We start from the raw sequence: 13071 nt of genomic DNA, 5'->3' as shown, positions 1-13071 counted from the left end.
ACGGCAGAGGTATATGCTATGCATGACCTGATCTGAAAGCATCATGTTGACTCATAGCAGATGGTGTTCACGGTGGAACAGCTTGGTCAAGGATGGGGTGATCAGCACTGATGGACAAATTATACCTCCACTACCCCAAAGTTATCTCAGAAGACCCTTCAAATGAGACTTATGCATGGAGCTTGGTAACAAATGGAGGAGCATCATTTTAGTGTGTATTAGAGGTCTCCAGATAAGGGATCAGATATGTAGATAGTGTAAAAATAATAATGCAGTGTGATACAGGATTTCAACTGCACCTTCCACCTGGTAAAGCTGCTGCCTCATGACTGCAAGCTAGGTTCAATACTCCCTCTGTGGTTTATACTTTCCCCTTGCTAAATGTTTCCCCCCACCTCTCAAACATGGGTTCACTGAAAATCTAACAGATTTGTCCCCAGGGTGGCCAGTCTGCCAAGAGGAGCACTTAAGAGCACAAAGGATCACCAGTGCCTCACTTGTCTGGCAGTGTCCTCCTGGCCTGATCCTTCCTGCACAGTTAGGCTTTGTTCCGAATGCTCACTGCATTCAAGGTGGCGATTGTGGAGATGAGATCATTGTCCACCTCCTTGCTCGTGTCTGGAAAGGGACGCAGTGGCCTTTACTGAAGTTTGCTGCGAGCAGCTGTGTAACAATATTCTCAGATCCAGGGTTGCTTACTGAGACAAGCATCAACTGCTGCTAGAAGATCAGCAATTCAGTGATGACACACTTTGGTCTTCCAGAAACAAGATGCTTTTCCAATATAACTGGATAACCAGAAGCAAGTGCTGCCAAAGGCATATTCTAGGGAGCAGTACAGTCTGAGGAATGCACTGAAGCTCTGTGCAGCCAACACAGAGCAAAGGCTTTGTGGGGAAAGGTTATAGTCCTGGCTCCTGCTCCACCAGATGCTGAAGAGTTGGGCCCAGTGTAACAGCCTCTCAAACACACCAGCCATGCATTGTTTCAGGAGGGAACATGATTGGCACTGATGTATTATTCTCCTCCCTTCTCCCATAACGTTTCACACCCTGACTAATCGAGAACCTATCAGTGCACCCAGTGACTTGGCCTCCACAGTGGCCTGTGGCAATGAATTCCACAGATTCACCACCCTCTGGCTAAAGAAACTCCTCCTCATCTCTGTTCGAAATGAACTTCCCTCTATTTTGAGGCTGTGCCCTCTGGTCCTAGACTCTCCCACCTAAGGAAACATCCTCTTCATATCCACTCAATCTGGATCTTTCAACATTCGATATGTTTCAATGAGATTCCCCCTCATTCTTCTACATTCCAGTGAGTACAGGCCCAGAGCCTTCACCTGCAGCTTATGTTAACCCTTTCATACCTGGAATCATTCTCATGAACCTCCTCTGAACCCTCTCCAACGTCAACACATCCTCTCTTAAATAAGGGGCCCCAAATTGCTCTCCAGTACCTTATACAGCCTTAGCATTACATCCTTGCTTTTATATTGTAGTCCTCTTGAAATTAATGCTAAAATTGCATTTGCCTTCCTCACCACTGATTAAACCTGCAAATTAAACTTCAGGGAATCCTGCACAAGGACTCCCAAATCCCCTTGCACCTTGGATTTTAAAATTTTCTCATCATTTAGAATATTATCTATGCTTTTATTCTTTCTACTAAAGTGCATGACCATACACTTGCCAACACTTTATTCCATCTGCCATCTCTCTGCTAATTCTCCTAATCTGTCTAAATCCTTCTGCAGCCTCTCTGCTTTCTCAATACTACCTGCCCCTCCTCCTATCTTCTATCATCCACAGATTTGGAAACAGACAAAGGAATCACGTAGGGAGCAATCCCACAACCAAACACATCTTTCCCTCCCCCCCCCCACTTTCTGCTTTCTGCAGGGATTGCTCCCTACACGACTCCCTTGTCCATTCATCCCTCCCCACTGATATCCCCCCAGTACTTATCCTTGTAAGTGGAACAAGTTGCCACACCTGCCCCTACACCTGCTTCCTCTCTACCATTCAGGGTCCCAAACAGTCCTTCCAGGTGAGGCGACACTTCACTTATGAGTCTGTTGGGGTCATATACTGTGTCCGGTACTCCCAGTGTGGCCTCTTATATATTGGTGAGACCTGACATAGATTGGGAGACCACTTCGCCAAGCACCTACATTCCATCCACCAGGAAAAGTGGGATCTCCTAGTGGCCACCCATTTTAATTCCACTTTCCATTCCCATTCCAATGTCTATCCATGGCCTCCTCCACTGTCATGATAAGGCCACAATTAGGCTGGAGGAACAACACCTTATATTCCATCTGGGTATCCTCCAACCTGATGGCATGAATATCAATTTTTCAAACTTCTGGTAATGCCCCCACTTCACCATTCCCCATGCTCTTTTCCCTCTCTTACCTTATCCTTTTGCCTGCCCATCGCCTCCCTCTGGTGCTCCTCCCTCCTTTTCTTTCTTCCTTGGCCTTCTGCCCTCTTCTATCAGACTCCCTGTTCTCCAGCCCTGTATCTCTTTCACCAATCAACTTCCCAGCTCTCTACTTCATCCCCCCCCTTCAGGTTTCACCTATCACCTTGTGTTTCTCTCTCCCCTACCCCACCTTCTAAATCTACTCCTCAGCTTTTTTTTCTCCAGTCTTGCCGAAGGGTCTTGGCCTGAAACGTTGACTGTACTCTTTTCTGTAGATGCTGCCTGGCCTGCTGAGTTCCTCCAGCATTTTACGTGTGTTGCGAAGCCATCATCCAAATCATTGACATACAACATCAAAAGAAGTAGTCCCAACACAGACCCTTGTGGAACACCACTAGTCACTGGCGGCCAATTCGAAAAGGATCACTTTATTCCCACTCTTTGCCTCCTGCCAATCAGCCAATACTCTATCCATGCTAGTACCTTTTCTGCAATACCCTGGGCTCTTATCTTGTTTAGCAGCCTCATTTGTGGCACTTGTCAAAGGCCTTCTGAAAATCCAAATACGCAATATCCACCAATTGTCCTTTGTCTGTCCAGCTTGTCATTTCTTTAAAGGATTCCAACAGATTCGTTAGGCAAGATTTTATCTGAAGGAAATTGTGCTGTCTTTGGCCTATTGTCATGTTGTTCCAAGTACCCTGAAACCGCATCCTCAACAATTGACTCCAATAACTTGCCAACCACTGAGGTTAGGCTAACTGGCCTATAATTTCCTTTTTTTCTGCCTCCTTCCCTTCTTGAAGAGTGGAGTGACATTTGCAATTTTCTAGTCCTCAGTTAAAGAAACTAATGGAGTCTACCAAGATGGAGTATGAGGTGTTGCTCCTCCAGAAGGCTATTCCAATCTGCTCTTTTCACTTCAAAAACGGCCGCTTTCCTCCTTAACATCAGGAACTCCTGCCTCACAAGCACTGGGTTCTGCACAGTATCCATTATAAGAAAATGTATTGAAATGTAGAGAAAAACATCTACCAATTGTATTTATTGTATATTTTTGAAATAAAAAGTAGAGTTTAGAAGAATAAGAGGCGACACAAGAACATTGTGTGCGATATGATGGAACAGCTAGTAAAACCGCTGTTTCATTGTGCCAACAGCCCAGGTCCAATCCTGATCTGCAGATGACTGTGTTGAGTTTGTACATTCTCCCTGTGACCAAGTTGGTGTGTATCCACAGCCCACTGATACAGGTTGGTAGGTTAACTTGCCCTTGTGTTTAAGTGAGTTGTAGAAACTGGAGGGAGTTTTTAAGGATGAGAGAATAAACAATATTAGTGTATATTTGTGGTTGATAGATGGCATACATCAAATAGGCTGATTGACTAATTTCTATTCTCTACAAAATATAAGCAGGAATTGACCACCCAGCCATTTGAATCAGGTTCACTAGTCATGGTTGAACTTACAGTCAATGCCATTTTCTTTCCTTATCCTTATAACACTTGGTTTCTTCAAAGTCCACAAATCTATCAATCCCCATTATGTGAACACATTGACTAAGACCCTCTGTGTAAAGAAATTGGTCCTCACTTCAGTCATAAAAGGCCTACCCTTATTCTAACAACATTTCTCCAGATCCTAGACTTATGAACCAGAGGAATCATTTTCCTTGTATCTAGTCTGCCAACCCTTTATGAATTTCCTAGGTTTTGATGAGTTCTCTTATCATTCTTCATAACTAGAGAGAATAATTCAAGTCTCATCAAACTCCTTCCTTATGGTAAACAACATCCCCTGGAAGCACAGTATCTCATTGAATCATACACCAAAAAAACATAAATTTTGTTGATGAAGTGAAGGCAGGGAGGATTACACAAAATACTCTGCAGATGCTGGGGTCAAAGCAACACGCACAACATGCTGGAGAAACTCAGCAGGTCGGGCAGCATCGGTGGAAACAATCAGTCAATGTTTTGGGCCGAGGATGGCTATGGAGTCTAGAATAGGTGATAAATGTTTAACAATAAAGGAAAATTGATTAAAACTTGGACAAGGAGAAATTTCTTTGCTCATGGAAAGTATACTGAAGGGCCAGATATATGAGTATTTGGATAGACTTGGACTGATTAGGGATAGTCAGCACAGCTTCGTGGGTAGTAGGTTGTGTCTAACCAATCTTGTAGTTTTTCAAGGAAGTTACTAGGAAGGTTGATGAAGGCTAGGGCAGTGGGTGTTGTCTACATGGACTTTCACACAGAACACTGGAGGAACTCAGCTGGTCAGACAGCATCTATTGCTCAACATTTTGGGCTGAGACTCTTCGTCAGGACTGGAAAGGAAGGTCAAAGAAGCCAGAATAAGAAGATGAGGGGAGGGGAAGAAGTACAATTAAAATTTTTTAATTTGAAAGCCTGGTGAGAGGGGAAGTCAGGTGGGTGAGGGAGGAAGTAAAAAGCTGGAACGTGCTAGGTGGAAATGGTAAAGAACTGGAGGAGGAATCTGATAGGAGAGTGGACCATGGGGAAAAGGGAAGGAGGAGGGTCACCTGGGGCCAGTGAGGGAAGGTGAGGAGAGGAAGAGGTAAGAAGGGTCCAGAGTGGAAAATTGAAGGGGGAAGAAGGAGGAGGAAAAATTACTGGAGGTTGGAGAAATCAATGCTTATCCCATCAAGTAGGAGGCTACCCAGACGGAATATGAGGTGTTTCTCCCCCCAACCCGAGAGTGGACAGTAGAGGAGGTCATGGACTGACATGTCAGAATGGGAATGGGGATTGGAATTAAAATAGTTGACCACTCGGAAATCTTTTTGCAGATGGAGTGAATATGCTTGACAAAGCAGTCACCCAAACCACATTTATGCAATGTAGAGAAGGCCACATCAGTAAATGATCCCAACAGATTCGCCGGTGAGGTATTGCCTTACCTGGAAGGATGGTTTGGGGCACGAATAGAGGTGAGGGAGGAGGTGAATGGGCAGGTGTGGCACTTCTTCCGCTTGCAGAGTTAAGTGCCAGGAGGGCCGAATGGACAAGGGAATCACAGAGGGAGTGATCCTTGTGGAAAGTGGAGAGCGGGGAGGTGAAGATGTCTTTTGTGGTAGGGTCCCATTGAAGATGGCAGCAATTGATGTGCTGGATGCAGAGGCTCATGAGGTGGTAGGTGAGAATAACAGGAATGCTATTCCTGTGAAGGTGGTGGGACGATGAGATGAGGATAGATGTCTGGGAAATGGAGGAGATGTGGGTGAGGGCAACATCAATGGAGGAAGGAAAACCCCATTCTTTGAAGAAGGGAGGTATCTCTAAAGTCCTCAAAAGGAAGGCCTCATCCTGAGAACAGTTACTGTGGAGACGAAAGAACTGAGAAAAGGGAATACTATTTTTACAGAAGACAGGGTGGGGAGAGGTATAGTCAAAATAGCCGTGGGAGTCAGTAGGTTAATAAAATATATCGGTCAACAGTTTGTCTCCAGAGATGGAGCCAAAGAGATTGAGAAAGGGGAGAGGTGTCAGAAATGGACCGTGAATTTAAGCGCAGGGGGAAATTGGAGGCAAGGTTGATGAAATTGACGAGCTCAGAATGGGGCATGAATCAGTACCAGTGCAGTTGCCAATGTAGCACAGATGTTGGGGAGCATTACCAGGGAAGGCTTGGAACATGGACAATTCCACATAGCCAATGAAAAAGCAGACATAGCTGGGGCCGATGTGGGTGTCCATGGCTACACCTTGAGTTCAGAGGAAGTGGGATGAGCCGAAAGAGAAATTGTTGAGTGTGAGGAGGACAGTGATGGTGGAAAGGAACTCGTTGGATCTGTTGTCAAGAAAGAAGCAAAGAGCTTTAAGGCCTTCTTGCACGGGTACAGAAGTGTATAGGGATTGGATATCCATGGTGACAATAAAGCAATTAGGACCAGGGAATTGAAAGTCACTGAGGAGATTGACAGCATGTGAAGTGTTGTAGACGTAGGTGGGAAGGGACTCAACCAAGGGGTTAAATGGAATTAAGATGTGCAGGTAGGAGTTCAGTGGGACAGGAGCAGGCAGAATCAGTCAGGCTTGTGGATCTTGGGTAAGTGGTAGAAATGAGCAATGTGGGGCAAGGGAACTATGAGGTTGGTGGCAGTGGATTGCAGATTCTCCACTGTTGATGAGGTTGGTAAAGGTGCCGGAGACAATAGCCTGGTGGTCCTGAGTGGGGTACTTTTCAAGGGATAAGTAAGAGGAAGTATCTGAGAGTTGCCGCCTGGCCTCAGCACGGTAGAGGTCAGTCGCCAGACTACAGCAGCACCCCCTTTGTCTGTGAGTTTGATGGCGAGGTTGGAACTTGTGCAGAGATAGTGGAGGGCAGTGTGTTCAGAGGGGGTAAGGTTCAAAGAGGAGAAAGGAGTGCTGAAGTGGAGGGTTGATCTCTCATCAACAATTAGAGATAAAAAGATCCAGAGCATGTAGAAAGCCAGAGCAGGTTATCCAAGAAGAGGAGGAGGAGGGTTGGAGGTTGGAAAAGTGATCATTGGTACTGAGTGGGGAACTACACAAAATGCTGGAGGAACTTAGCAGGCCAGCCAAAATGAATAAGCAATATTTCAGACCAAACCCTTCATCAGGACTGGAAAAGAAGGGGGAAGAAGCCAGAATAGGAAAGTGGGAAGGGGAAGGAGCACAGCTAGATGGTGATAGGTAAAGCCAAGTGGATTGGGGAGGAAGTGAGAAGCTGGGAGGTGATAGGTGGGGAAGGTAGAGGGGTGGAGAAGAAGGAATCGGATAGGAGCAGAGAGAGGTTCCTCCAGCATTTACAGTCTCTTGTGTTTCCATGGGCTGGTTTGTCCACTCCCCAGATATGGGGCTATTCTGTGACTAACTTCCCAATTTCCTCAGTAAAGTTCCTACCACACAGCTTTCAATCCCCACCTGGTCTACAGTATGGTGGCGGTTCATCACCCACTCGTCTTTGCAGCCCCAAAATGGTCACCTCTTCCCACACCCTTTAACCCCCACACTCCACCTGTCACCCACCAAGCCCCCCTCACACTCTACACCTGGCCCGTCATCCTCCCCACCCCACTACCTTCTGTCCGGTCCACTCACCCTCCCCTCGCCCTAGTGTTCAGTTCCTTACACTCCCCCCCATTACCCAGTATATCGTTAATTACTAATTTCCCCCCAACCTCCATTCCCGGTGTCTGTCCATTATACCCACCTGACTACCCCACATCTTCCCTATTCAGTCCATCACCATGGCTACTACCCCCACTGGTCCCCTCCAGCACCACGTCCCTCACCAACCCCCGAGGCAATAAAGGTTCCCCGTAGGACACAGACTATCCTACTCCTGTCACCCACGCCATGCCCCGAGTGGAATTTCTGTCTGTCTGTCTGTATCTTGTTTTACGGCAGTTGGCATCCAGCTTAATGGTGCATTACCGCCACCCTCTGCTCCAGAATGTGCACTAGACATACTTTCTAAATCCCTTCACCCAATCGCGCACGTGTACACACACACACACATACATATACAAACCTACACTTCACCCTCCCATCTTTGACCATCCTAGTATCCTATTCCTGTTTATTCATCATATTCTATAAAAAACCCCGTACCCCTTAAAAACGCTAAAAATACCCGGACGTGCTCTCTCACCCATGCCCAGCAACCCTTTTAGTGTGAATTCCTGCATCCCCAACTCCCTTAATTTATTTCTCATCATCTCTCTCTGTATCCCATACTTCCTGCAACTCAGAACTACATGTTCTACTGACTCCTCTTCCTGACATTCCTCACACAATCCTGTCTGGTGTTTCCCTATCATTTTCAATGTTTTATTTAATGCACAATGCCCCAGCCTTAACCTAGTCCACACAATTTCCTCTCTTCTGTTTCCATTACCTACCCTAGTAACTGCAACACTCTTTTGTATTTGATATAAATGCCTCCCTTTCCCCTCCCTGTCCCATCTTTCTTGCCACATTCGGTTGACTTTTTCCCAGATTACACACTTAACCTCTGCTTTACTGATACTAATGTGCATTTCCACATTTTCTTTCTTTAACGCCCTCTTTGCCAACTCATCCACCCTCTCATTCCCCTTCACCCCTACATGTGCTGGAACCCATAGAAATTTTACCTGACCTCCCTGATTTGCAATTCTTGTAACTAACTGAAGGACTTCATAAAGTACATCTTGCCGACTATTTGTGTGAAAAGACCTTAAACTTGCTAGAACTGAGGATGAATCTGAACATATCAATGCTTTGGCTTGTCTGGCTTTCTGCACCCATTGCAACGCAACCAACACTGCCAGCATCTCCACTGTAAACACCCCTAACTTATTAGATGTTCTTCTGCTGATTCCAATTTCTTTTGCTGGTATTACCACCCCAAACCCTGTCACTCCTGTTTCAGGTTCCTTCGCACCATCTGTATAAACGTGAGTATAATCACTATACTTTTCCATCACATGACAGTTAAATGCATTTACCAAATCTGTTTTATATCTTTCTTTCCCTTTTACCTCTAACAAATGCCAGTCTATGTCAGGGCATACAAGCTTCCATGGAGCTACAACCGGATAAACTACTGAAGGACTTATCCTCAGATCAAACACTCCACATTCTTTCGCGATATCATTCCCTGCCTGACTAAAGGTATCCCTCTGAAACCTCCCATTTTCCCAGCACTCCTGCAACACTCCTTTAGTAGGGTGAGAATCATTGTGCCCCTGCAAGTTAGCCCAGTAGTTTGCCATCAGTTGCATCCTTCTTAGTTCCAAAGGCATTATTCCCATTTCTACCTGTAGTGCTGACACTGGTGACGTTTTAAAAGCCCCACTGCAGTCTCAAGGCCTGAGCCTGAATCACATCCAGTTTCCTTATAAGAGACCTAGCTGCCGATCCACATACTATATTTCCATAATCCAATACAGATTTTACTAAAGCCACATACATTCTCTTCAAAGCTGAACAACTTGCTCCCCATTCCCTACCAGTCAAACATCTCATCACATTTATTACTTTTTTACATTTCTCCTCAATTTTCCTGATATGGTCTGCCCATGTTAATCGTGAATCAAATATAACTCCCAGAAATTTAAATGATGCAACCCTTTCTAATTCAACCCCATACATCCTTAACTTCTTCCCTACCTCAACCCTTTTCCTGGTAAAAAATACAGTTTGAGTTTTATCTACTGAAAATCTACATCCCCAATCATATCCCCACTCCACCACTTCATCAATTGCTTCTTGTAGTTTCCTGATTATATGGTCCATGTTCCTGCCTCTTTTCCACAAGGCCCCATCATCCGCAAACAGTGACCTACCTATATCCACTGGTACCTTTGTGAAGACATCATTGATCATAATGATGAAAAGTAATGGGCTAATCACACTACCTTGAGGTGTGCCATTTTCCACTATGTACTGTTTTGATAATTCTGATCCAATCCGAACTTGAATTTTTCTACCAAACAAAAAATCTTTAATCCAATTAAAAACTCTCCCACCAACCCCCATCTTGTGCAGTTTAATTAATAATCCTTCCTTCCACATCATATCATAGGCTTTTTCAATGTCAAAGGACACTGCCACTACTGACTCTCTATTTGCCTGGGCCTTCCTTATTTCAGTCTCTAACATAATCACTGAGTCCATGGAATTCCTTCCCTTTCTAAAACCACTCTGATAACTTGCCAGCATTCCCCTTTTCTCAAGCTCATATGATAACCTTTCTGTTATCATCCTTTCCATTATCTTACATATACTTGATGTTAATGCAATTGGTCTGTAGCTAGTGGGTTTTGACAGATCCTTGCCAGGCTTCCTTATTGGAATTACTACTGCTTCTTTCCATGCACTTGGTAATCTTCCCTCCTCCCACACTCTGTTATAAAAATGCAGCAACTTCAAGAGTGCTCCTTCTCCTAGATTTTTTAGCATCACAGAGCATATCAGATCTTTCCCTGGGGAGGTTGGTCTCGATCTCTTTATTGCTCTCACCATTTCTGCTAATGTAAATGGATCATCAATTATATCATCTGTTCCTTCCCTCCTGCTTAACACACCTGGGTGTTGGCTTATTATTCTTTCCCTTCTTCTTCTCCATTCTTCAGACAAATTTTCTGAACTGTGTATCAGTACAAATGACCTGGCCATGACCGCAGCCTAATCCCTACTGGAGACTGCAGTTTCCTCCTCAGATATCATTACTGGATATTCCCATTCCCTTCTATCTCCTCCCATCCTCTGAATCATTCCCCATATCTCTCCCACAGGTGTTGTTCTTCCTACCTTGTCGCAAAAACTCCTCCAACTTGCCCTTTTAGCTTGACGTATAGTTCTTCTCACCACTGCCTGTGCTTTCTTATATTGAAGCAAATGCTGCATATTATGGGTCCTTTTAACTAGCCTGAATGCTGTATTTCTGTTTTTTACAGCCTGACAACATTCCTCTGTCCACCACGGTACCAGTTTTCTATTCATCCTATTTTTACTCCTAGGTATAGACCCTTCTGCTGCCATGATAATTGCTGAAGTCACCTGACTATTTAATTCATCTACATTTCCAGAAATATCAATCTTTGTCAACCCTTCTTCACTCAATATCTGGAACTTACCCCAATCAGCTTTTTCAAACACCCACTTTGGGGTTCTGCCACCTGGTCTTACTTCAACTCTTTCACCCACTGAACACAAAACTGGGTAGTGATCACTGCCTACTGTTGAAGCAGTCCAAACTCCCCAGTTACTAATGCCAGCCAAGGTATTAGACACTAACGTAATATCTAACACTGACTCAGTTCCTGTTGTTATATCTATCCTTGTGCCGCTACCATCATTCATACACACCAAATCCCTTTCTTCCATCAAATCTTCAATTACCTTTCCATTTGGATCTGTAATCTGATCCCCCCATATTGTGCTATGAGCATTGAAATCTGCACACCACACTACTTTATGTCTGTTTTGTCCTTGTATCTTTAATAGGCTGTCCAAATCCAACCTTTTACATGGATTGTAGTAGTTAATTATAACCACTCTCTCCCCTCTCTCCCACACTTCCACCACTATGTATTCCTGATCATCATGATATCCTTTTTCCAGTACCTTATATGGTATACCTTGCTTGATTAACATAGCACAACCCCCTCCTCCCCCTAGATTTCTATCTTTCCTTATCATTGTATACCCATATACCACAAACTCTAAAGTTGGTTTCAACCAAGTTTCCTGAATACATAGAAACATAGAAAATAGGTGCAGGAGTAGGCCATTCGGCCCTTCGAGCCTGCACTGCCATTTATTATGATCATGGCTGATCATCCAACTCAGAACCCAGCCTTCCCTCCATACCCCCTGACCCCTGTAGCCACAAGGGCCATATCTAACTTCCTTTTAAACATAGCTAATGAACTGGCCTCAACAGTTTGCTGTGGCAGAGAATTCCACAGATTCACCACTCTCTGTGTGAAGAAGTTTTTCCTAACCTCGGTCCTAAAAGGCTTCCCCTCTATCCTCAAACTGTGACCCCTCGTTCTAGACCTCCCCAACATCGGGAACAATCTTCCTGCATCTAGCCTGTCCAATCCCTTTAGGATCTTATACGTTTCAATCAGATCCCCCCTCAATCTTCTAAATTCCAACGAGTACAAGCCCAGTTCATCCAGTCTTTCTTCATATGAAAGACCTGCCATCCCAGGAATCAATCTGGTGAACCTTCTTTGTACTCCCTCTATGGCAAAGATGTCTTTCCTCAGATTAGGGGACCAAAACTGCACACAATACTCCAGGTGTGGTCTCACCAAGGCCTTGTACAACTGCAGTAGTACCTCCCTGCTCCTGTACTCGAATCCTCTCGCTATAAATGCCAGCATACCGTTCGCCTTTTTCACCGCCTGCTGTACATATACACACTACATCCAGTTTCACAACCATTTCTTTAATAAAGTGCTTGAATTCCTGGCTATTGGCCAGTAAGCTCCTTGCATTCCATTGTAAAAGAATCACCATAATTAGTATTAACCAACACATGACACTTCCTGGCTTGACTGATTACTGAGGTTCTCCCTCACTTCCTCCCATGTCAGTCCTACTAACCCTAAATGGTTTACTGCTGCTTTTACCACCAGCTGAATTTTGTCACTTTTTGACTTTACCTCAGCCGTACTATTAATCACTCCTGCAATGAATGTTACTAGAGCCTTTTTGTCTACATAAATTCTGTCATTTGTTCTTTGTTGCATCTCTTGTATCCCTATTGCTCCCTGTTCATTAGGAGCATTACTCTGTTCTCTTGACATTCTTACAGCTTCTGCATAAGTGATCTTTCTTTTCACTCTTATTTCTTGAATTTTAGTCTCCCGTCTGACAACCTCACACCCACTATATGCCACATTATGAGCTCCTCCACAATTGCAGCATTTTGGTTGAACTCCTGTTCCGCACTTTCCATATTCATGATCACTCCCACATCTAGCACATCTCCTCTGCCTTTTACAGTTTTTAGCCACGTGTCCAAACCTTTGACAATTATAGCACCTCAGTGGCTTTGGCACATACACCCTTACTGGGTAACTCATGAAACCCAGGAACACCTTCCTTGGCACGCTTTCTTCTTCAAATTCAATCAATACTGATTCACTTTCCT

At 44.5% G+C, this 13071-nt stretch overlaps 1 protein-coding gene across 2 annotated transcripts in view; it reads right to left on the bottom strand.

Moving 5' to 3' along the window:
• The window catches only part of LOC134345782 (clathrin light chain A-like), a 53889-nt gene that overhangs the window by 39795 nt on the left and 1023 nt on the right, over window positions 1-13071 (bottom strand). The window lies entirely within an intron of this gene.

The sequence above is a fragment of the Mobula hypostoma genome, chromosome 4 (genome assembly GCF_963921235.1).
Source record: "Mobula hypostoma chromosome 4, sMobHyp1.1, whole genome shotgun sequence".
Lineage (NCBI taxonomy): Eukaryota > Metazoa > Chordata > Chondrichthyes > Myliobatiformes > Myliobatidae > Mobula > Mobula hypostoma.
Note: the sequence above shows the minus strand (reverse complement) of the source record. Positions and strands in the feature narration are given on the sequence as shown.